Source organism: Aotus nancymaae, unplaced genomic scaffold, assembly GCF_030222135.1.
Source record: "Aotus nancymaae isolate 86718 unplaced genomic scaffold, 86718_ANA_hifiasm-v0.15.2.pri h1tg000014l, whole genome shotgun sequence".
In the NCBI taxonomy this organism is placed as follows: Eukaryota; Metazoa; Chordata; class Mammalia; order Primates; family Aotidae; genus Aotus; species Aotus nancymaae.
This window is the reverse complement of record NW_026988425.1, coordinates 71,923,508-71,946,878: the sequence shown is the minus strand read 5'-3', so window position 1 is coordinate 71,946,878 and position 23,371 is coordinate 71,923,508. Positions and strand designations below refer to the sequence as shown.

At 39.5% G+C, this 23,371-nt stretch overlaps 1 protein-coding gene across 12 annotated transcripts in view; it reads right to left on the bottom strand.

Moving 5' to 3' along the window:
- TENT2 (terminal nucleotidyltransferase 2) overlaps window positions 1-12,975 on the bottom strand; it is a 78,630-nt gene extending 65,655 nt beyond the window's left edge. For 11 of the 12 annotated variants that reach the window (XR_010342605.1, XM_064376077.1, XM_021673225.2 and 8 more), the window contains exons 1-2: window positions 468-797; window positions 172-236 (exon numbers count right to left, since the gene is read on the bottom strand). The gene's annotated coding sequence lies outside the window, so the exon portion shown is untranslated. Of the gene's footprint in view, window positions 1-171; window positions 237-467; window positions 798-12,716 lie in introns of those variants that run through there. The other variant, XM_064376078.1, reaches the window with a different exon arrangement.
- Window positions 12,976-23,371: the final 10,396 nt, after the last annotated feature.

The following is a 23,371-nucleotide window of genomic DNA, read 5'->3' as shown; positions in this document are numbered from 1 at the left end:
TCTCACCTCGAGAAACGAAGAGCCTTTCTACAAAGGCTGAACAAGAAAGGTATACAATTAACAGTCTTAACCTGTACATTTTCCTATAAAGCGAAATTTAATTTCATGCCATTTAATTAAGACTTAAAAAATAAATGCCTTTTAAATTTTTTAATTAATCCAGATATTTACCTTAGTTCTACACCACCCTTTTAAACACCATTCAGGGGTCCCAAGACAATCTTCCTCTTTCGGTCCTGGAGGGGAGCACACGAGGAAGAAAAAAAGAGTAAGCAAAGTAAGCGGTCCTAAGAGTCTTCAAAATGTACAGCAGCCCAGGGGCCGCCCATGAATCTGGAATAACCAAGAGATACTGCCGGAATCTCCCACGCAAAACAAAACGCTACAGTTTCGGAAAAGTTTCCTGCGCCCCGCCCCCGACCTGGGCCTACAGGGTTGCGTTCCTCTCCGAAACCCCCTAAACTCACAGGTGTCCTCTGGGAAGGGCTAAGCAGGGTCTACCCCCACAGCCCGCTCAGAAGCTCCAAGGCCCCAGCGGGAACTCCTGGGCGTACTCGGTGGTAGCTTTCTCCCGAACCAAAGGAGGTAGTGGTGGCCGTGGGACAGCTAGGCCCAGCTCCAACTCCGGCTCCGGCTTACGATCTAACCCCTGGCACGGCTACCAGGGGAGGAGCAACACAAGAAAAGGCAGGGACCGCAAGGATATAGAAGGTAGGGGGCGGTGGCAAAAAGCGGAAGACCAAAAAGTCGCCGAAAAATCAGCGTAGAAAGCCCTGTCAAAGACACCCGGAAGATCGACGTGACACCGGATGAAAATAGCCAGCGGGGAGCGAGAGGTCACACTTCCGGTAGCCGCCTCGCCCCCTCCTAGGAGCGCTTAGCTTGAATGCGCAGGCGCAAGACAGCCGGGGTTGGAAGGAGGTGGATTTCTTAAACTGCTGCCAGCACCAGCTGGGAAAGGGTTGGGAGGACATTTAGAAGAGGGGAGCAGGCAGTCGGCTGAAGGTTAATGTCGCTCCGATGGAGAAGAGTAGGGGAACATTGGTTAAAGAAAAGCTTCTCTGGGGACGAGTCACTCTGCCAACACACGAAGGACCCACAGAAAACGTTTATTAGAGCTAGAACAGCTGTACGTGAAAAAAAAATGTTTTCTTTCTCTCTAAAGCCTGGACTTAGCGCCCTGCCCGTAGTAATAGCTAGCATTACTAATTCAACCAATATTATTGATACCTCCTCTTGAGTGAGCTTTAATAGTTTGTGGAAATGTCTAAATTGTTTAATAATGCAAATCTGTTAGCCGTACTCCTTTGTTGTCCATTTAATGTCTATAAAATCTGACCCCTCCATTTCTGAAATTGGTAATTTGTATGTCATCTGTTTTCCTGATCAATCTGGCGAGGGGCTTCTCGGTTTTACGGATCTCAAATCTCAAAGCCCGTCTTTGCTTTCTTGGATTTTCTCTACTGGTTTTCTGCTGTCTATTTCATTGATTTCGGTTCTTATGTTTATTGTTTATTCTGCTACTAATTTTTTTAATTTTTAAATTTATTGTTTTGTTTTTCTAGTTTCTTAATTCAGAAACTGATGATCACTAATTTTAGATGTCTCTTGTTTCTACAGGCATTTGGTGGGATAAGTGTCCCTCTATACTGTTTTAGCTACATCTCACATATTTTGATATATTGTCTTTTCATTTTCCTTCATTTCAAAATACTTTGTAATTTCCCCATTGATTTCTTTCTTTTTTTTTTTTTTTGACCCTTAAGTGTTGGTCTGCAAATACGGAGGAATTTTCTGGATAGCTGCCTGTTAATGATTTCTGATTTAATCCCATTGTGATATATATAAGGAAAACATGGTATATATAAGGAAAACATAATTCCAATTCTAGATAAAGTCCTCCAGAAAACTGAAGAGGAGGGAATACTTCCCAGCTCATTCTATGGGGCCAGCATTACACTAATACCCAAACTCTAGATATTAAGTAAACTATGGACCAATATCTCTCATAAATGCACAAATTCTAGTCATTTTTATTTCACAGTATATAAAAAAGATAGTACAGCATAGCCAAACAGGGGCTTATCCTAGGAATGCAAGGTTGAATCAGCATTGGTAAATCAATCAATATAATTTACCATATTTACAGACTAAAAAAGAAAAACCATTTAATAATCTCAATACATGCAGCAAATGCGTTGGTCAAAATCCAATATCCATTCTTAAGGTTACAAGGAAACTTCCTCAACTTGATAGAGTGTGTCTATAAAAAACATCACACTTAATGGTAAAGAACAGTGCTTTCACCTTAAGATCAGGAACAAGGCAAGGATTTCTGCTCTGACAACTTTTGTTCAATATTGTACTGGGGATTCTGGCCTGTGCAATAAGGCAAGGGGAAAAGAAGCATTTAAATTAGAAAAGAAGTAAAATTGGTTTTATTTGTAGGTGACATGTTGAAAACTCTGGCACAAAATGTACAAACAACTGTCAGATCAAATAAATGACCAAGACTTCAGGTCATAAGATCAATACACAAATGTCAATTGCATTTATATTACACTAGCAATGAACAATCTGAAATCAAAATTTAAAATACCATTTACAACAGCATGAAATATTTGAGGCAGGCATGGTGGCATGCACCTGTAGTCCCAGCTACTCGAGAGGCTGAAGCAGACGATCACTTGAACCCAGGCTGCAGTGAGCTAAGTGAATGGAAAAACAAGCCAAAACTGAAAAACAACTATTTGCAAATCACATATCTGATAAGAATTTGTTGGGGGAGGTGGTTGGGGGGTGGTTTTTGGCTGTGTCTCAAAACAGCTGAAGTATAGTGGCATGCTCACGCCTCACTACTACCACAACCACCCATGTGCAAATGATCTCTCACCTCAGTTTCCTTAGTAGCTGGGACTACAGGTGTGCACCACCATGCCTGGCTAATTATTATATTTGTTATATAGGATGGAGTTTCCCAAAGTTTCCCAGGCTGGTCTCAAATTCCTTGGCTCAAGCAGTCCACCTGCCTCAGCCTCCCAAAGTGCCAGGAGCCACCATGCCCAGCCCTGTTAAGAATTTATATCCAGAATGTCTATTTTTTTGAACTCTCATACTTCAATAATAACCCAAAAAACAAATGGGCAAAAGGTTTGAAGAGACATTTCACCAAAGAAGCCATATATGGATAGCAAAGACATGAAAAGATATGCAGCATCATTAGTCATAAGAGAAGTATAGATTAAGAGAAAAATACGAATTAAGACCTCAACAACATACCCTACCTATTTAATTCCAAAAGACTAGTCATACCAAGAATTTGTCAGAACATAGAGCAACTGAAACTCATACACTACCAGTGGGAATATAAAATTAGAAAACACTTTGGAAGTATCTTAAAGAGTAAGCAAGTATTTATTTGCATGTGATTCAGCCATTCCATTCCTAGGTATTTACTCAAAAGAAATGAAAGCACATGTCCACAGAAGAACTTGTACGCAAATATTCATAGCAGCTGTATTTGTAATTGCCTATAATCCCAAACCTTTGGGAGGCCAAGGCAGGAGGATTGCTTTAGGCTGGGAGTTGGAGACTAGCCTGGGCAACCTGGCTAAACCCTGTCCCCACTAAAAATAAATAGCAATCCCAGCTACCAGGGAGGCTGAAGGCCAATCGTGTGAGCTTGGGAGGTAGAAGCTGCAGTGAGCTGTGGTTGCACACTGCCTTCAAACCTGGGTGACAAAACAAGACCCTGTCTAAAAAAAAAAAAAAACCCTGGAACACGAATATCTATTAACAGGCAAATGAGCTGGGAGTGGTCACACCTGTAATCTCAGCATGTTGAGAAGCCATGGAGGGAGGACTGCTTGAGGCCAGGAATTGGAAACCAGCCTGGCAACATAATGAGACCCCATCTCTACAAAAAATTAAAAATTTAGCCAGGCATGGTGGTATGTGCCTATGCCAGGGGTGTCTAATCTTTTGGCTTCCATAGGCCACATGGGAAGAAGAATTGTCTTGGGCCACACATAAAATACAATAGCTGATAAGCTAGAAGAAACAATTGGAAAGAAAATATAATGTTTTAAGAAAGTTTACAAATTTGTGTTGGGCTGCATTCAAAGCTGTCCTGTGGGCTGTGCCATGCAGCCTGTGGGCTGAGGTTTGAACAAACTTGCTCCTAGCTACTAGGGAGGTTGAAGAGGGAGGATTACTGGAGTCCAAAAGTTTGAAGCTGCAGTGAGCTCTGATTCTACTACCACACTCCAGCCTGGGCAGCAGAGTGAGACCCTATCTCTAAAAATAAACTAAAAATAAATTTAAGATAAAAATTAAAACCAGGTCGGGTGCAGTGGCTCACACCGGTAATCTCATCACTTTGGGAGGCCGAGGCAGGTGGATCACTTGAGGTCAGTTCAAGACCAGCCTTACCAACATGGAGAAGCCCTGTCTCTATTAAAAGTACAAGTTAGCCAGGTGTGGTGGCATATGCCTGTAATGCCAGCTACTCAGGAGGCTCAGGCAGGAGAATCACTTGAACCCGGTGAGCTGTGATCACACCATTGCACTCCAGCCTGGGCAAGAGTGAAACTGTCTCAAAAAAAAAAAAAAAAAAAGAAATATTGGTTCACTGAGTTATGCAGATCTTCCAAATGTTAACACATTTTATCCTACATTATCAAACACATCACTTTTGTTAATATCACTTCCAATCTCATCAGAAGAAGCATCTTTAAGTTGTTGTTGTTGTTGTTGTTTCTTAGAGTCTCACTCTGTCACCCAGCGGGAGTACGGTGGCAGGATCTCGGCTCACTGTAACCTCTGTCTCCCGGTTCAAGCAATTCTCCTGCCTTAGCCTCCAGAGTAGCTGGGACTACAGGCATGCACCACCATGTCCGGCTAACTTTTTCATATTTTTAGTAGAGATGGGATTTCAACATCTTGGCCAGGCTGGTCTTGAAATCCTGACCTCAGGTAATTCACCGGCCTCGGCTTCCCAGAGTGATAGGATTACAGGTGTAAGCCATCATGCCCACCCAGAATCTTTAAGTATTTGGAAGCAATCAAAGTCACAATGATGATGGAACTTTTACAATTGTTATTTTTGCTTGAAAGTTGAGTTATATCACTGTCAACAAATAGATGGGTTTTTTTTTCTTTTTTTTCCTCCTATGCTCTAATGGATATCACTAAAGATGTTTTTTATTCTCATGAAAATGTTTTCCAAGTACCTAAATCTGAATAACCAATTTGTCTATCAATAGATCTTTTAATTAAAATGGTGCTTCATGATAAAATCAGTGAGTTCAGCTTGCAACCCATTCCCTCAAGTGCTTACAGAAAGCACTTGTTTCTCTAAGCACAAGGGCTTAGAGGAAACCGCGTGTTTGAGAGTTCTTTAGTATGCAGCAGAAGTGCTTTATGAACGCTTCTTTTTCTCATACGGAATTTTTTGAAGATGTGTATTAACAGTCAAGACAATACAATTTGTAATTTTCATTGCTTCATTAAGAACATTCTTAAATAAAACTGGAAGCTTTTTTTAAACTGCAAGTGAATGGCAGTGAAGAATATAAGGACTATTGTATCAATGGTATTCAAGTGGAGGTGATTTTATCTGCAGGACATTTGGCAATGTCTGGAGACATTTTTGGCTATCACGACTTGGAGGAGAGAGTTACTACTGACATCTAATGAGTGGAAACCAAGGATGCTGCTAAATGTCCTAACAATGCATAGGACAGTGCCCCCCTCCACCGAAAAATATTATCAGCCCAATATTCTATTATACGAGTATACCGCACTTTGTTTATCCATTCATCAGGTGATGGACATTAGCACTGTTTACTTTTTGGCTATTACAAATATAACCAGAGGTATATTTCTAAGATTAAGGCTTTTTATGGATGAGTTTGATGATTATAGTATTAAAACTATTTAGATTTACCAATTTCTGGCTATGCAGTGCAATCCTCTACACATCATCAATAGACTTTCAAAGTGTACTCTCCTGTATGTTCCTCAGTTAAAGTGTTCATAGAGACCAGACACGGTGGCTCACACCTGTAATCAGCACTTTGGGAGGCCAAGGCAGGCAGATCACAAGGTCAAGAGATCGAGACCATCCTGGTCAACATAGTGAAACCCCATCTCTTCTAAAAATACAAAAATTAGCCAGGCACGGTGGTGGGTGCCTGTAGTCCCAGCTACTCGGGAGACTGAGACAGGAGAATCACTTGAACCCAGGAGGTGGAGGTTGCAGTGAGCCGGTATCACGCCACTGCACTCCAGCCTGAGCAAGACTCCATCTCAGAAAAAAAAAAGTGTTCATAGGAATTCAAAACATACTACTGCACAAGTTACCTCTAATGAATTTATTGTTTAACAATCTAATGATAATAGAGTATACTGAGCCCGGAAGGCAGAGGTTGCAGTGAGCTGAGATAACACCACTGCACTCCAGCGTGGGCGACAGAGATTCCATCTCAACAAAAAAAAAAGAAGAGCTAAGATAAAGTTTGGCAATTATCCATACCCCTCATTTTACATGTAAAAAAAAGATGTATTGAAAATACAAAAGGAAATAAATTAATATGCACTACATCATTTTAAGTATGTCAGCATGTAATTTCAACTTAGATACTGCCTGAGAATAGACAACACAATCAAAGAAGGCAGTTGCAATTCTACATGAATCTACTGTGGACATAGTTCTCTGTTCATTCACCTGAAAAGAATCTCTGGAAATTTCAAGTTGAAATTACTGCAATAAATAAAAATGTATACTGTAATAAAGTATACATTTGAGTACCTATTTGTGCCAAGTGATTAATGGCTGATTAGATGGGGTGGGGGTTAAATAGAATTTATTGTTTTCTAATACTATAAAAGGAACAAAGGCTTCTTGGAGAAAATTTGGACAATACAGAAATGTAATAAGAAAAAAGTAAATAAATAAATAAATAAAATTCAGTCCAGGTTCAGTGACTCACTCCCGTAATCCCAGCACTTTGGGAGGCTGAGGCAGGATGATCACTTAAAGCCAGGAGTTTGAGATCAGCCTGACCAACATGATGAAACCCCATCTCTATTAAACAATATGAAAATTAGCTGGGCACAGTGGTACATGCCTATGATCCCAGCTACTTGGGAGGCTGAGGTGCAAGAATTCCTTGAACCCAGGAGGTGGAAGTTCCAGTGAGCTGAGATTGCACCACTGCACTCCAGGCTGGATAACAGAGCAAGATTCTGCCTCAAAAAAAAAAAAAAGGAAAAAGGAAAGATATTCAAAAGATCATTAGAAACTACTATAAGCAACTATATGCCAATAATTTGGAAAATCTAGAAGAAATGGATAAATTCCTAGGCACATACAACCTACCAAGGTTGAACCATGAAGAAAACCTGAATAAACCAATGACAAATAATGAGACTGAACCCATAACAAAAGTCTCCTAGCAAAGAAAACCCTAGGAGCTAATGGATTCATCACCAAATATTACCAAACATTCAAAGAAGAGCTAATGCCAATCCTATTAAAACCATTCCAAAAAACAGAAGCAGAGGGAATACTTCCCAACTCATTCTATGAGGCCAGTATTACCCTGATACCAAAACCAAAGACACATTAAAAAAAAAAAAAGACAAAACTACAAGCCAAGATCTCTGATGAACATTGTTACAAAAATCCTCAGCAAAATACTAGCAAACCAAATTCCAAAACACATTAAAAAGACCATTCATCATGACCAAGTGGGATTTATCCCAGGGATGCAAGGATGGTTCGACATATGCTAATCAGCCACTGTGATACATCACATCAACAGAATGAAGGACAAAAACCATATGATCATTTCAATTGGTGCTAAAAATTGTTTTATAAAATTCAACACTTCATGATGAAAATCTTCAAAAAAATGGATGTGGAAGGGACATATCTCAACACAAGAAAAGCCATATGTGACAAACTGTTTTTTCAGTTTTTTTCTCTATCATTCTGAAAGCCTTTCCTCTAAGATCTGGAATACAACAAGGATGCCCACTTTCACCACTGTTATCCAACACAGTATAGGAAGTCCTAGCTAGAGCAATCAGACAAGAAAGAGAGAAAGGGCATCCACATTGGAATGGAAAAAGTCAAATCATCCTTGTTTACAGATAATATGGTCTTATATCTGAAAAAAACTAAAAACTTCACCCAAAATGTTTAGAACTGATAAACAAATTCAGCAAAGTGGCAGGAATACAAAATCAATATATTATACAAAAATCAGTAGTATTTCTACATGCCATAAATCAGTAGCATTTCTATATGCCAACAGTGAGCAATCTGAAAAAGAAATCAAGAAAGTAATCCCATTTACAATAGCTACAAATAAAATACCTATGAATAAACTTAACCAAAGACGTGAAAGATCTCTAAAATGAAAGTCAGAAAACATTGATGCAAGAAACTTAAAAGGACACACACAAAAAACGGAAAATATTTCATGTTCATGGATTGGAAGAATCAATGTTAAAATGTCCATACTGGTGGGGCACGGTGGCTCACACCTGTAATCCCAGTATTTTGGGAGGCTGAAGTAGGTGGATCACGAGGTCAGGAGTTCAAGATCAGCCTGGCCAACATGGTGAAACCCCGTCTTTACTAAAAGTACAAAAATTAGCCAGGCATGGTGATGTGTGCCTATAATCCCAGCTAATCAGGAGGCTGAGGCAGGAGAATCACTTGAACCTGGGAGGTGGAGGTTGCAGTGAGCTGAGATTATGCCACTGCACTCCAGCCTAGGCAATAGAGTGAAACTGTCTCAAAAAAAAAAAAAAGTCCTTACTACCCAAAGCAATCTACAGATTCAATGCAATCACTGTCAAAATACCAATGACATTCTTCATAGAAATAGAAAATATAATCCTCAAATTTATTTGGAACCACAAGAGCCCCAGAATATCCAAAGCCATCCTGAGCAAAAAGAACAAAACTGGAGGAATCACATTGCCTGCCTTCAAATTATACTATGGAGTTATAATAACCAAACAGCACAATACTGACATAAAAACAGACACATAGAACAATGGAACAGAATGGAGAACCCCAAAATAAATCCATACGTCTACAGTGAACTCATTTTCTACAGAGCTACCAAGAACATACACTGCAGAATGGACAGTCTTTTCAATAAATAGTGCTGGGAAAACTGGATATTCATATGCAGAAGTATAAAACTAGACCCTTATCTCTCTCCATATACAAAAAATCAAATAAAAATGGATTGAAGATTTCAATCTAAGACCTCAAATGAAACCACTACAAGAAAACATTGGGGAAACTCTACAAGACACTGGTCTGGGCAAAGGTTTCTTGAGTAATGCCCCACAAGCACAGGCAACCAAAGCAAAAATGGACAAATGGGATCACATCAAGTTAAAAAGCTTCTGCACAGCAAAGAAAACAATCAACAAAGTGAAGAGACAAGTCATAGAATGGGAGAAAATATTTGCAAATTATTCATCTCACAAGGCATTGATAGCCAAAATATATAAGGAGCTGTAAAAACTCCACAGGAAAAAATCTAATGATTTGATTAAAACATGGACAGAAGATCTCAATGGACATTTCTCAGGAAAAGGCATACAAAGAGCAAACAGGTATATGCAAAGGTGCTCCACATCACTGATCATCAGACAAAGACAAATCAAAACTACAATGAGGTGTCATCTTACTCCAGTTAAAATGGCTTTTATCCAAAAGACAGGCAGCAACAAATGCTGGCAAAGAAACCCTCATACACTGTTGGTGGGAGTGTAAATTAGTACAACCACTATGAAGAACAGTTTGGAGGTTCCTCAAAAAAACTAAAAATAGAACTACCGTATGATCTAGCAGTTCCACTCCTAGTTATATATCCCAAAGAAGGGAAATTGGAATACAGAAGAGATATCTGCACTATCATGTTTACTATAGCACTATTCACAATAGCCAAGATTTGGAAGCAACCTAAGTGTTCATCAACAACAGACACATGGATAAAGAAAATGTCGTACATATATGCAATGGAGAACTATTCAGCAAAAAAAAAGAACGAGATCCTGTCATTTGCAACAACATGGATTGAACTGGAGAACGTGATATTAAGTGAAATAAGCCAGGCACTAAAAGACAAACTTCACATGTTCTCACTCATTTGTGGAAGCTAAAAATTAAAACAATTCAATTCATGGAGATAGAGGTAGAATGATGGGCAGGGAAGAGTCTGGGAAGGGGAGTAGGGGCAGGGAAGTAGGGATGATTAATGGATATAACACTATAGTTAGATAGAATGAATACAAGCTAATGTTGGATAACACAACAGAGCGATTGCAGTCAACAATAATTTGTTGTACATTTTAAAGTAACTTAGCTGGGTGCAGTGGTGCGTGCCTGTAATCCCAGCTACTCGGGAGGCTGAGGCAGGAGAATCACTTGAACCCAGGAGGCGGAGGTTACGGTGAGCAGAGATTGCGCCGCTGCACTCCAGCCTGGGTGACAGAGCAAGACTTTGTCTCAAAAAAACAAAACGAAAAACTAAAAGAGTATGTTGGGACTGGTCATGGTAGCTCACGCCTGTAATCACAGCACTTTGCGAGGCTGAGGTGGGAGGATCATGAGGTCAAGAGATGCAGACCATTCTTGCTAACACAGTGAAACTCCGTCTCTACTAAAAATACAAAAATTAGCCGAGTGTGGTGGCACAAGCCTGTAGTCCCAGCTACTCAGGAGGCTGCGGCAGGAGAATTGCTTGAACCCCAGAGGCGGAGGTTGCAGTGAGCCAAGATCAGGCCACTGCACTCCAGCCTGGTGACAGAGAGAGACTCCATCTCAAAAAAAAAAAAAAAAAAAAAAAGAGTATGTTGCAATGTTTGTAACACAAAAAAATGATAAATGCTCGAGGTCGTGGATACTCCATTTACTCTGAAGTGATTATTACGCATTGTATGTCTGTATCAAAATATCTCATCAACACCATAAATACCTACTATGTAGCCATAAAAATAAAAAAAAGAATAAAAATAAATGCAAATTGGTATCTCAATTTTTCTTTCTTTTTTGTCATTGAGAGATATTTATTGACCATATGATTTAATATGGCTCAGAATAATATCACATTTCTTAACTTTTATTACTTTGAAAACTGTAAGGAATCATACAATGTAAGATAGTAGTGTAGAGAATTCAGAGTACAAGACAAATTCTCCAATTAGAAGAGTAATGTACTAGGCAGTGAGAATCTAAAACAAAATCTTACTTTGTGGTAGGTTCCAAATAACTAGATAGAATAACTGCAATTAATAAAAGTTAAAAAAATAAAAAGAAGAACTGCAATTAAATGAGTTAGTTTGACCAAATATGTCTTCTCACTGAACTAACAGTCCCTTTTTTAGGTTAGCATTTGATTTTTCTAAGCTGAGTCCTGAAATTATAGAAATCTGTAGACTTTTTATGGTTATGTAAAGGTTAATAAATTCTACGGCTATGTAAAAGAATAAAATCAATATGATAAAAATTTATTAGTAAGGATACGTTTCACATTTACTCTCTTTTATCTTGTTTCTTTTCTTCCTGAGGTTTTCATTCATTCATTCATTCATTCATTTGTTCATTCAATCGATCAACCGATATTTAGTACTGAACTCCAACAATTCGCCAGATTCTGTTCTATGCAAATAGTTACAACCAGAATATCACCATGTGGGAGGTGAAGGTGGCAGTAATGAAAACCCGAATATAAAAGACAGCTACATAGAAAAAAGCCCAAAATTCAGGACGAAACACGTTCTATGTGAACAAGGTTAAATCTCAAAAGCTAGAAAAATGTCATCAAGAAGCAAGGTTTCATTCAAAAAAACCTTTCCTCAAAAGAAGCAGTAAAGAAAAGGACTGGAAGAAAAGTGAATTAATTGTACAGAAAGGTAATTCTCATAGTTATCAGAATTTAATACTTCAGTTTCCAAATGTTTCTATTTGTCTTCTGCCTAGCTTTATACTACACTCTCTTCTCTTACAATTTCTTCTTAAGGAAGTTCCACTCAGGGAAGAATTTTTTAGGTTGATGCTAACCAGATGGCTTTTTCTAATCTTCCCCAGAAAAATGCAAAGCAGGGTTTGAAACTAACACTGCCACCTACAAGTAAGTACTTTGAAAAGAAAAAAGACTGAAATACCAATCATCTGGGTAGATGTCCAAGCTGCCAGAAATCTAAGAATAGGACTTTGGAATGGGGTTTACAGAAAATAGAAATGTGATTAAAATAAAATAAGAAAAGAAAAAGAACTTCAAAGTCTTGACATCATTCAAAAACAAAAATCTATTTGCCTTTGTATTTTATCTCTATATTCACTATATCATTGCAGTCATTGCCCCAGATCCTTGGGCAAGTTACTTTTAACATTTCTGCATCTCCCTTTTCTCATCTGCATGAAGGTAAGAATAGTACTTACCTCTTTGTTGTGAGGATTACACTCTTTACATTCTTAATCTTATTAAGAATTTAGTGTTAATCATGAATATCTAGTATTATTAATACTGTGTTAATAAGAATTTAATAATAGCTATTAAGAATAATTGGATTTCAATTCAGAGACCCAGTTTATCTTTTCTTGAGTATTATTGTGCTTAGCCTTAACTAGTAGCCATGCCTCCTTCACTCCCACCACCAGCCCCGCCACAAAAAACACTTACCAGATTCTTTGTTTTCCGGTGAAGGTGTGAATATGCATAGGATCACCAAGTAGGAATTATTCTCTTATTCACCGTGAAATGTGTACCTGAACAACGTGGTTGCTACCATAGGAGAGAACCTGAAGTTGGACTTCAACGTTAATACTGATAAAGTAGATGTACAATAAATAATTGCTGAGTTGAATATTTAGATTTTAGTTTCAGCAGTTGCAGAATTCAATGAGTGGCTCCAAATTCTAAACATACAGCAAAAATATATATCTTGATATCAAAATTATACTTAACGAACTTTGAAGGCCAGTATCTTTTAGTTATTGCAACATGGGAGGTCACATGAGCTTGACCCTCCAGGAAATAACTTGATGTTTTGGGGAGGAGTATAAATAGAACTGAGGGAAAGAGGATACAAGAAATGCTGAATACAATGAATTGTGCCAGTGCACTACCCAGATGATGCCATCCTGGTGAATAATTAATATTATTAATCAATCAACCTAAACATCTAAACATCATACAGCACTTTACTCAGCATCCAAAAAGCAGACTTATTTAAAATGATAGATAAGAAGTGTATGTGTACAGGGAGATGATGAAAATATACCTTCAGCTGGGCATGGTAGCTCACGCCTGTAATCCTAACGCTTTGGGAGGCTGAGGCCGGTGGATAACCTGAGATCAGAAGTTAGAGATCAGCCTGGCCAGCATGGTGAAACCCCAAATACAAAAATTAGCTGGGCACGGTGGTGGGCACCTGTAATCTCAGCTACTTGGGAGGCTGAGGCAGGAAAATCGCTTGAACCCAGGAGGCGGAGGTTGCCGTGAGTGGAGGTGGCACGGCCCCACTGCACTCCAGCCTGGGCAATAGGTCGTGACTCTGTCTCAAAAAAAAAGAAAAGATAAATTGTTTAAAACTTAGGCTGAGTACTGAAGGTGAAAACAAAAGAGAAAAAGAAATTATTTTTTAAAATAAATACACAGTTTAAAACCACTATGAAAAACATGGCATTTCAAATAAAGTTGAATATACGCGTGTGTATATACATATATATATATGTATTCATATATATATATATTCTGCAATCCAGCAATTCCACCCCCAAGTATATACCCTAAAGAAATTCTGGCCAGGCACAGTGGCTCATACTTGTAATCCCAGCACTTTGGGAGGCCGAGATGGGCAGATCACTTGAGGTCAGGAGTTTCAGACCAGCCTGGCCAACATAGAGAAACACCGTCTCTACTAAAACTATAAAAATTAGCCAAGTGTGGAGGTGGGCACCTGTAATCTCAGCTCCTCAGGAAGTGGAGGCAGGAGAATCGCTTGAACTCAGGAGGCAGAGGCTGTAGTGAGCTGAGATCACACCACTACACTCTAGTCTGGGTGACAGAGTGAGACTCTGTCTCAAAAAAAAAAAAAGAAAAGAAAAGAAAAGAATATAGGAGTTACCAGTTTTTGGTATTTGGCATTGACATAATTGTACAATTATGTCAATTGTCAATTGTACAATTATGTCAATGCCAAATACCAAAAACTGGTAACTCCTATATTCCTTGACAAGAAACTCAATAAATAAATTGTGCTTTATTTGTAAAAGAGAATACAACAGAACAGTGAAAATAAATTACAGCTACATATATCAATATGGATGAACTTCATAAAGCTGTATGTCGAGTGTGGGAAGAATAAGATGTAGGAAAAAAGATCTATATAATCCCAGTTATATAAAGTTTAAAATACATGTAAAACTAAACAAGTTGTTGTTTTGGGATACATTCATTTATGGCAAACTATTTTAAAAAGCAAGAGAGAGCAGGCACGATGGCTTACGCCTGTAATCCCAACACTTTGGGAGGCTGAGGCAGGCGGATCACCTGAAGCCAGGAGTTCAAGACCAGCCTGACCAACACAGAGGAACCCTGTCTCTATTAAAAATATAAAATTATCTGGGCATGGTGGTGCATGCCCGTAATCCCAGCTACTCGGGAGGCTGAGGTAAGAGAATCGTATGAACACAGGAAGTGGAGGTTGTGGTGAGCCAAGATTGCGCCATTGCACTCCATTCTGAACAAGAGTGAAACTCCATCTCAAAAAAGAAAAGGGAATGATAAATACAAAACTCAGAGAATGATAACACGTTGCAAGAGAAAAAGAAGAAAAATAAAATAAAATAAAAATAAAACATAAAAAAAAACAACAAAACAAAACTCAGAGAAAAGGAGAGGAATGAGAGTGGAGAAACAGAGAATGGGACATAGTGGTGATATTCTAGTTCTTAAGTTGGGTGGTGGGTACCTTGGTGTTCATTTAGTATTATTATGAATGTGTATGTTATGCATAATAACAAAATTCTTTAAAATTGGAAATTACAAATTGTAAGAGATTTTTCAGTTAGTGTGTGATTTAAGTTTTACAAAGTCTGGGCACAGTGGCTCACACCTGTAATCCCAGCACTTTGGGAGGCCAACATGGGTGGATGGCTTGAGTCCAGGAGCTCAAGACCGGCCTGAGCAACATGGGAAAACCCTGTCTCTACCAAAAATTCAAAAATTAGCTGACCAGGGTGGTGCATGCCTGTAGTCCCAGCTACTTGGGAGGCTGAACAGAAGATCGCTTAAGCCCCAGAGGTCCAGGCTGCAGTGAGCTGTGATAGTACCACTGCACTCCAGCCTGGGCAACAGAGTGAGACGCCATATCAAAAAAATAAAAATAAAAAAGGTTTGCAAGCATTCAAAATCCACTCAATATGAACATAACTTCAGGGATTGGAGAAACAGAGAATGGGACATAGTGGTGATATTAGTTTGAAATGCTGTGGTTTGAAATACCATGAATATAATCAGTTGTACAGCAGACTGTTGGTCTTGGAATAATTTGTAATTATTCTGTGTTAAGAACTTGAATTCCTCATACATAAGTTCTAGTTTTACAGAATTACTGGCTACTGAATAAGCTGACCTGACTGCCTGGAATATACCCACAAATCTGACTTTACTGTTTTCTTCTTATCTTATCATAGCTCCAGGCATGATATCTATCATTCACAAATAAGTGTGTAGCTGTAGATAATTAATTTTCACCATTGGATAGAATTACATAGTAGGAATATACTGCAATACATCCATTCTCCTACTAGTGAACATTTGGGTTATTTCCAGTTTGGGAGGTTTTGTTTTATTTATATTTTCTGTTTTTGCTACTAAAAACATGTGCTATTACTACTCTTCTACAAGTCTGGTGTACAAATTGCATCAGTTTCTCTAGGGTACATACCTAGAAGTAGAATTACTGGGTCATGCATTATTAACATCTTCAATTGTATTTTATTATGCTTTTTGTGTAAATGGTATCATATATCACATATTGTTCCATATCTCACTTTAATCCCCAGCGTCATTTATTTTTATTTATTTATTTTTTTGAGATGGAGTCTTGCTCTGTCGCCCAGCCGGACTGCAGTGGCGCAATCTCAGCTCACTGGAACATCTGCCTCCCAGGTTCAAGTGATTCTCCTGCCTCTGCCTCCCAAGTAGCTGGGATTACAGGCACATGCCACCATGCCCAGCTAATTTTTGTATTTTTATTAAAGGCAGAGTTTCACCATGTTGGCCAGGCTGGTCTCAAACTTCTGACCTCAAGTGGTATGCCCACCTTGGCCTCCCATAGTGCTGGGATTACAGGCGTGAGCCACCGCACCCAGCCCCCAGCACCATTTATTCATTTAACAAATATTTATTGAATAGCTACCTATGCATTCGGCTCCAGCTGGAAACATTTACTTGAGTTTTCCTCTATGGTCCCCTCCCTCTCATCCTGCAGCATGGCCCATAATTGTACTATTTGCTTGCTGACAAGTTAGTAATAAATATTTTTTCCCAAACTAAGGCCATTGCTAGTCTGTAGAGCACCTTTATGCTAGTTAGAAAAAGGCATAACCCTCTCAGGATGCCTAGTCACATGACAGCCACACGTAGCCAGCACTGCACGCTGTTTTGTGAACAAAGCCCCATCTGAATTTCACCCCCCTCACTCCTTCAATGGATGCTCTTGTTCGGGTACAACTTGTTTAACTGTAGAGAGCAGCCCTGCCCAAGAAAGCTATCTAATTAATGCTAACTTTCCTTTACCTTTCTTTGAACTTGGCTATACTCAGACACAGATAGTCTTCCTTTACTTCTAATATTCTCACCTTTATCTATTGTACTATAGGAGGAGTCCATATTTGCCATGAAGAAAATGGACAGCAATCAGGGTTTTTTTTAATCTGTAGTTCTGTAGTCCAACATGCATGCTTTGTCAGTTAAACTAACCCAGATATCCCAGCCAGATAACCCAGATATCAACAGTTTGACTTGCCTTGGTTGGTTTGGAATGGAAACTGGTACACAAGCCAGAAATGACCTTACATGGACTAAGCATAAAAGATACCAAGTGTGGTGGGCGCAGTGGCTCAAGCCTGTAATCCCAGCACTTTGGGAGGCCGAGGTGGGCGAATCGTGAGGTCAGGAGATTGAGATCATCCTGACTAACACAGTGAAACCCCATCTCTACTAAAAATACAAAAAAACTTAGCCAGGCATGGTGGCAAGTGCCCTGTAGTCTCAACTACTCAGGAGTCTGAGGTAGGAGAATCGCTTGAACCCAGAAGGCGGAGGTTGCAGTGAGCTGAGATGACGCCACTGCACTCCAGCCTGGCGACAGAGTGACTCCGTCTAAAAAAAAAATACCAAGTGCTTCTGGGGTGGCTTTGATACAGAGCAGGTTCTTGGCTTCACTCAGGAAGGAACTCAAGAGCAAGCCAGCAATAAAATAAAACAGCTTTACTGAGGCTGAGATTAGTGACTGCTCTTGCAGTGGAAGGTTTCCCCATAGGCAGTGTGCCTAGAGTAGCAGTCCAGGGGCGCTGTTGCAGTTATATTTACACCTACTTTTTTTTTTCTTTGAGATGGAGTCTTGCTCTGCTGTCCAGGCTGGAGTGCAATGGTGCCATCTCAGCTCACTGCAACCTCTGCATCCCAGGTTCAAGCAATTCTCCTGCCTCAGCCTCCCAAATAGCTAGGACTACAGGCATGCACCACCACGCCTGGCTAATTTTTGTATTTTTGCTGTTTTTGTTGTTTGTTTGTTTATTTGTTTGTTTTTGAGATGGAGTCTTGCTCTGTTGCCAGTCTGGAGTGCAGTGGTGAGATCTCAGCTCACTGCAACCTCTACCTCCCGGGTTCAAGCAATTCTCCTGCCTCAACCTCCTGAGTAGCTGGGATAACAGGCACCCACTGCCACACTCAGCTAATTTTTTTTGTATTTTTATTAGAGATGGGGTTTCACCATATTGGCTAAGTTGGTCTCAAACTCCTGACCTTATGATTTGCCTTCCTTGGCCTCCCAAAATGCTGGGATTACAGGCGTGAGCCACTGCAGCCAGCCAATTTTTGTATTTTCAGTAGAGACAGGATTTCACCATGTTGGCCAGGCTGGTCTCAAACTCCTGACCTCAGATGATCCACCTTGCCTGGCCATACTCACTTTTTATTTTTTTATTTAATAAAATTTTTTTATTTTTATTTTTTGAGATGGGGTTTCACCATAATGGCCAAGCTGGTCTTGAACTCCTCACCTCAGGTGATCCACCCACCTCGGCCTCCCAAAGTGCTAGGATTACAGGCGTGAGCCACCACGCCCGGCCCATACTCACTTTTAATGGCATGCTAATTAAGGGACAGGTTGTTCAGAAATAGCAAGAAAATGGGCGGTAACTTCCGAGTGTTGCCATGGTAAGGATAAACTGTCATGGCGCTGATGGGCACTTCTTCCTGGCTTCGGCCAGTCTTTATTCTGGTCCAGAGGTAAATCCCACCTGCCTCATACCTCAGCTTCACCCAATTTCTCTCCAGTAGCCCCATTCTTATAGTTGTCAAGTGACATCAGATAAGCCAAATTCTGTCTCTGAGAACTGTAAATGATATACAATTGAGGACAGATTACTCCAGCTTAATTGGCCCAACTGATACTGAGCAATTTATGATTTTTAGTGATACTCAAAGTTGGACTAGGTCCCAGTGTAAGGAAATTTGGAACCTGAGACAATTTCCATTGTAAAAAACCTCCCGCAGAAAATGTAATCTACATGAGCATGTTTTCATTTTTCATTATAACAGAAAATGTACTATCTTTTCCAAGGCATCTGACTGGTATACTTTTTGGTCATTTTTCACAGCTGTTGTCCTATATCATACTCTAAGTTCTGCTTTTCTCTCTAACCAGATACCAAGTTCCTCAAAAGAACTTCCTGTGAGTTCTCTAACCCCTGGCAGAGTGCTGAGCATACACATAATAAGGTTTCAATAATCTTAAAAAAAAATTTTTTTAGAGACAGGGTCTCGCTCTCTCACCCAGGCGGGAATGCAGTCGTGTGATGATCATAGCTTATCGCAGCGTCAACCTCTCGGGATTAAGCAATCCTCCCACATCAGCCTCCCAAGTAGCTGGGATTACAGGCAGGTGCTACCATGCCTGGCTAATGATTTATTTTATTTTATTATTTCGAGTTAGAGTCTCACTCATTTCCCAGGCTGGTCTCAAATTCTTAGGCTCAAGCAATGCTCTCACTTCAGCCTCCCAAAATGTTGGGATTACAGGTGTGAGCTATCGTGCCTTGCCTAACTTTTAAAAAATTTTAGTTATTCAACTTAAAACATTTGATTCACGTGCAAAGTAATGTATAATGCTACAAAAATGTAAACAATGTAGGCTGGAGTTACACACCTTCTTCTCTCCCACTCTCAACTATCGTACCCAAGGATTGTCATTGTTAACAGTTCGTTGTGGGTTTTTCCAGATCTTTTTAATTAATTCACAGATACACTAATTTGTAAGTTTTCTTCCTTATGTAAGTCAAAAGAAAAATTACAATCCATTAATTATAGATCCAATTAGCTTTTTTTTTTGATATGGAGTTTTGCTCTTGATGCTCACGCTGGAGTGCAGTGGCGCAATCTCGGCTCACTGCAACCTCTGCCTCCTGTGTTCAAGTGATTCTCCTGCCTCAGCCTCCCGAGTAGCTGGAATTACAGGCATGCACCGCTACACCCAACTAATTTTGTATTTTTAGTAGACAGGGTTTCTCCATGTTGGTCAACTGATCTTGAACTCCTGATCTCAGGTGATCTGCCCACCTTGGCCTCCCAAAGTGCTGAGATTACAGGCATGAGCCACCATGACCGGCCTAATTGGCTTTTGTTTGTAATTCATAAATCAGGCCATTCTCTGCTTTACAGAATTAAATGAAAGCTCCTCCTGGGCAATGGCAGAACAGTGGGCTTCAGAAGGTGGGAACAAGGAAAAGAACATAGAAAAAACCCATTGGTTAACATCAAGTTACTTTTTTTGATAAGGTTTAAAGCAGAGGAGATTTCCTTATTATATTAACTTAGGTAGATTGAAATCTTGCATTTCCAGGGAAAAGTGGTTTGTTTTGGGATCTATTACCTTTTTTAAAGTTTTGATTTGATTATGTGGCATTTAACATGGGTGACTACTGCCCACACTTGATGGGTTCAATGACTTGGCAGGTAGCAGTCCAAAGGCCACAACCAAGGAGGACTTTCCAAGGGGATTTTATTACTTGTAACAAGTAAGAACACTGGGGACGATTCCCCAAAGCAGTGCTTTCCCACACAAAGTGGAAAACAGGGTTTTTATTAGGCTGGTTAACTGAGTCATTGTATGTAGCAGTGTGAAGGCAACTCTGTACAGTTGCCAATCATGCTTCTCCAGACCTCATACATCACATGTTTAAGCAATGGTGAATAAGCTCCTTTCTGGAGGCAGTTTTTTGTATGGTATTGAGGAGAGTTTGCCAGAGTTCATCACCAACTCAGGTATCTCTGGATCTAACTGGTTTTTTGTTTTGCCAGGGCTGAGCTGCTTCCTGAACTCTTTGAAAAAGAAGAATGCAATGTGCAATAGCTGCAAGGGGGTACTTTTTCACAGTGTGTAGTCAAAAACCCAGGGATGGCTGGGCATGGTGGCTCACACCTGTAATCCCAGAACTTTGGGAGGTTGAGGCGGTAGATCACCTAAGGTCAGGAGTTCGAGCCCCGCCTGGCCAACATGGTGAAACCCTGTCTCTACTAAAAGTACAACAGCAAAAAAATTAGCCAAGTGTGGTGGTGGGCGCCTGTAATCCCAATTACTCAGGAGGCTGAGGCAGGAGAATTGCTTGAACCTGGGAGGCGGAGGTTGAAGTGAGCTGAGATCACGCCCCTGCACTCCAGCCTGGGCAACAGAGTGAGTGATTCTGTCTCAAAAAAAAGAAAAAAGCCAAACAAGGTGGCTCACACGTGTAATCTCAGCACTTTGGGAGGCTGAGGTGGGCAGATCACCTGAGGACAGGAGTTTGAGACCAGCCTGGCCAGCATGGTAAAACCCTGTCTTTACTAGAAATACAAAAATTACCTGGGGGTGGTGGTGCACGCCTGTAGTCCCAGCAACTTGGGAGGTTGAGACAGGAGAAAAGCTTGAACCCAGGAGGCGGAGGTTGCACTGAGCTGAGATCGCACCATTGCACTCTAGCCTGGGCAACAGAGCAAGGCTCTGTCTAAAAGAAAAAACAAAAAACAAAAAACCCAGGGACTATGGGTTACAACTCCATTCTGGTTTGGTCTGGTCTGTTGGGGCCTAGTGCAGCAGCTCAGTACAAAACAATAGCCTCCCAGTTTGTGTTTAACACATAAACATGGAATTATACTATACATATTCTTCTACAACTTGCTTTGTAAATTGAACAATATAGTCTTCCAATGTTGTCTTCCTTGTCACTGTGTCTATGTTGTTTTAGATAGCCGCTTAGTATTTCCTAATATGGATATGTCATAATTTATTTAAATTTATTCAAATAATCTGCTATGGTTGAATAAGAAGTCCTTAAGTTTTCACTATTATGAATAATGCTACAATGAATATTCTTGTACATGTATTTTTGCACGCTTTGTGTTTTTTGTAAGCTAGAGCTCCAGATGAATTACTGGGGAAAATACAGTGATGTTTTGAAAAGGACACTCAGGAAGATACAAGCTCTAGTCTTAACTCTGCCACTTCTAATTTGTGTGACTTTTAGCAAGTCACTTTAACACCCTAAAATTCTACTATTTCATCTGTAAGAGGAGAAAACACCTCAATGTGCTTCATAGAACTGTTGTGAAAATCAAATAATGAAGCAAACCCATTATAGTTGAATCAGATTAGTTTCAGTTTCATTTCAATAGAATAAGAGTATTTCCTCAGCCTTTTCATATTCTGCTAAATCTCATTAGATGGCAAGCAAACTTTTAGTGGTTGATTGGAATGTTCCTCTTTTGAATATATAATAGGGAACCAAGTAGAAGAATATTAGGTATATCCACTCCCCTAATCTTGGATGTGACATTCCATAATTTCTTTCATTTTCTATCTGCTAGGAGCAAGTCACCAAGTACCAAGTCCAGCCCATACTCAAGGGGAGGGAGATTAAGCTCCATTTCTAAGGAGAGAAATATCAAATAATTCATAAATATATATTTTATTTTATTTATTTGAGACAGAGTCTCACTCCGTTGCCCAGGCTGGAGTGCAATGGCGTGATCTTAGCTCACTGCAACCTCCACCTCCCAGGAACAAGCGATTCTCCTGAGTAGCTGGGATTATAGGCACCTGCCATCACACTTGGCTAATTTTTATATTTTTAGTAGAAACAGGGTTTCACCATGTTGGCCAGGCTGGTCTCAAACTGCTGACCTCAAGTGATCCACCCATCTCCGCCTACCAAAGTGCTGAGATTACAGGCGTGAGCCACCGCACCTGGCCAGTTTATAAATAAACATATTCTTTAAACCACAATGAGTACAACTAAAAATATAACACATAGTAGTGTACTTATTGCCCCAAATTGACAGTGCAATTATTACCTTACATATTTTTCTCAAGAATATTTTCAATTAAAAAAGATTATAAATAAAATCTTTGTTTTCATGCCCAGTCCCGGTTCTATTCCTACTCTCCAGAGGTAACAACTATCAAATTGTATGACATATCTTTCCCATCTTTTAAAAATTATTATTTTATATACACATAAGTATAGTAAAAATAATGTATTATTTTGTGAATTTTTTAAAAATCTCTTAAATGGTATCATACAGATTCTGCAAGTTGTATTTTCACTCAATATTGTTTTTAAGATCTGGGTATACTGATATATTTAGACTTAAATATTTCATTGTATAAATACACCACTTTAAATTCATCTATTAATGGAGATTATTTCCTACTTTATAAATCACTATTATAATCAAAGCTACAACAAATAGCTCTATTCATGTTTCTTTGTGCACATTTGCAGGAATTTGTCTATAGCTGTTTCTCAGATATTTTGATCCCAGCCCATAAAAAATGTCTCATTGTGACCAACCTACATCTCATTGTGACCAGTCATATATATTTAATTGAAACCAAAGTTTCATGAGAAAAGTATTTATTCTTTCTACAAATAAATGGCCTTTGATGTTACATATTTTTAATCTATGTTATGTTATGTTATTTATTTATTTACTATGTTGATCAGGCTGAGTGTAGTGGCTATTCACAGGTGATCATAGTGCACTGCAGACTCAAACTCCTACGCTCG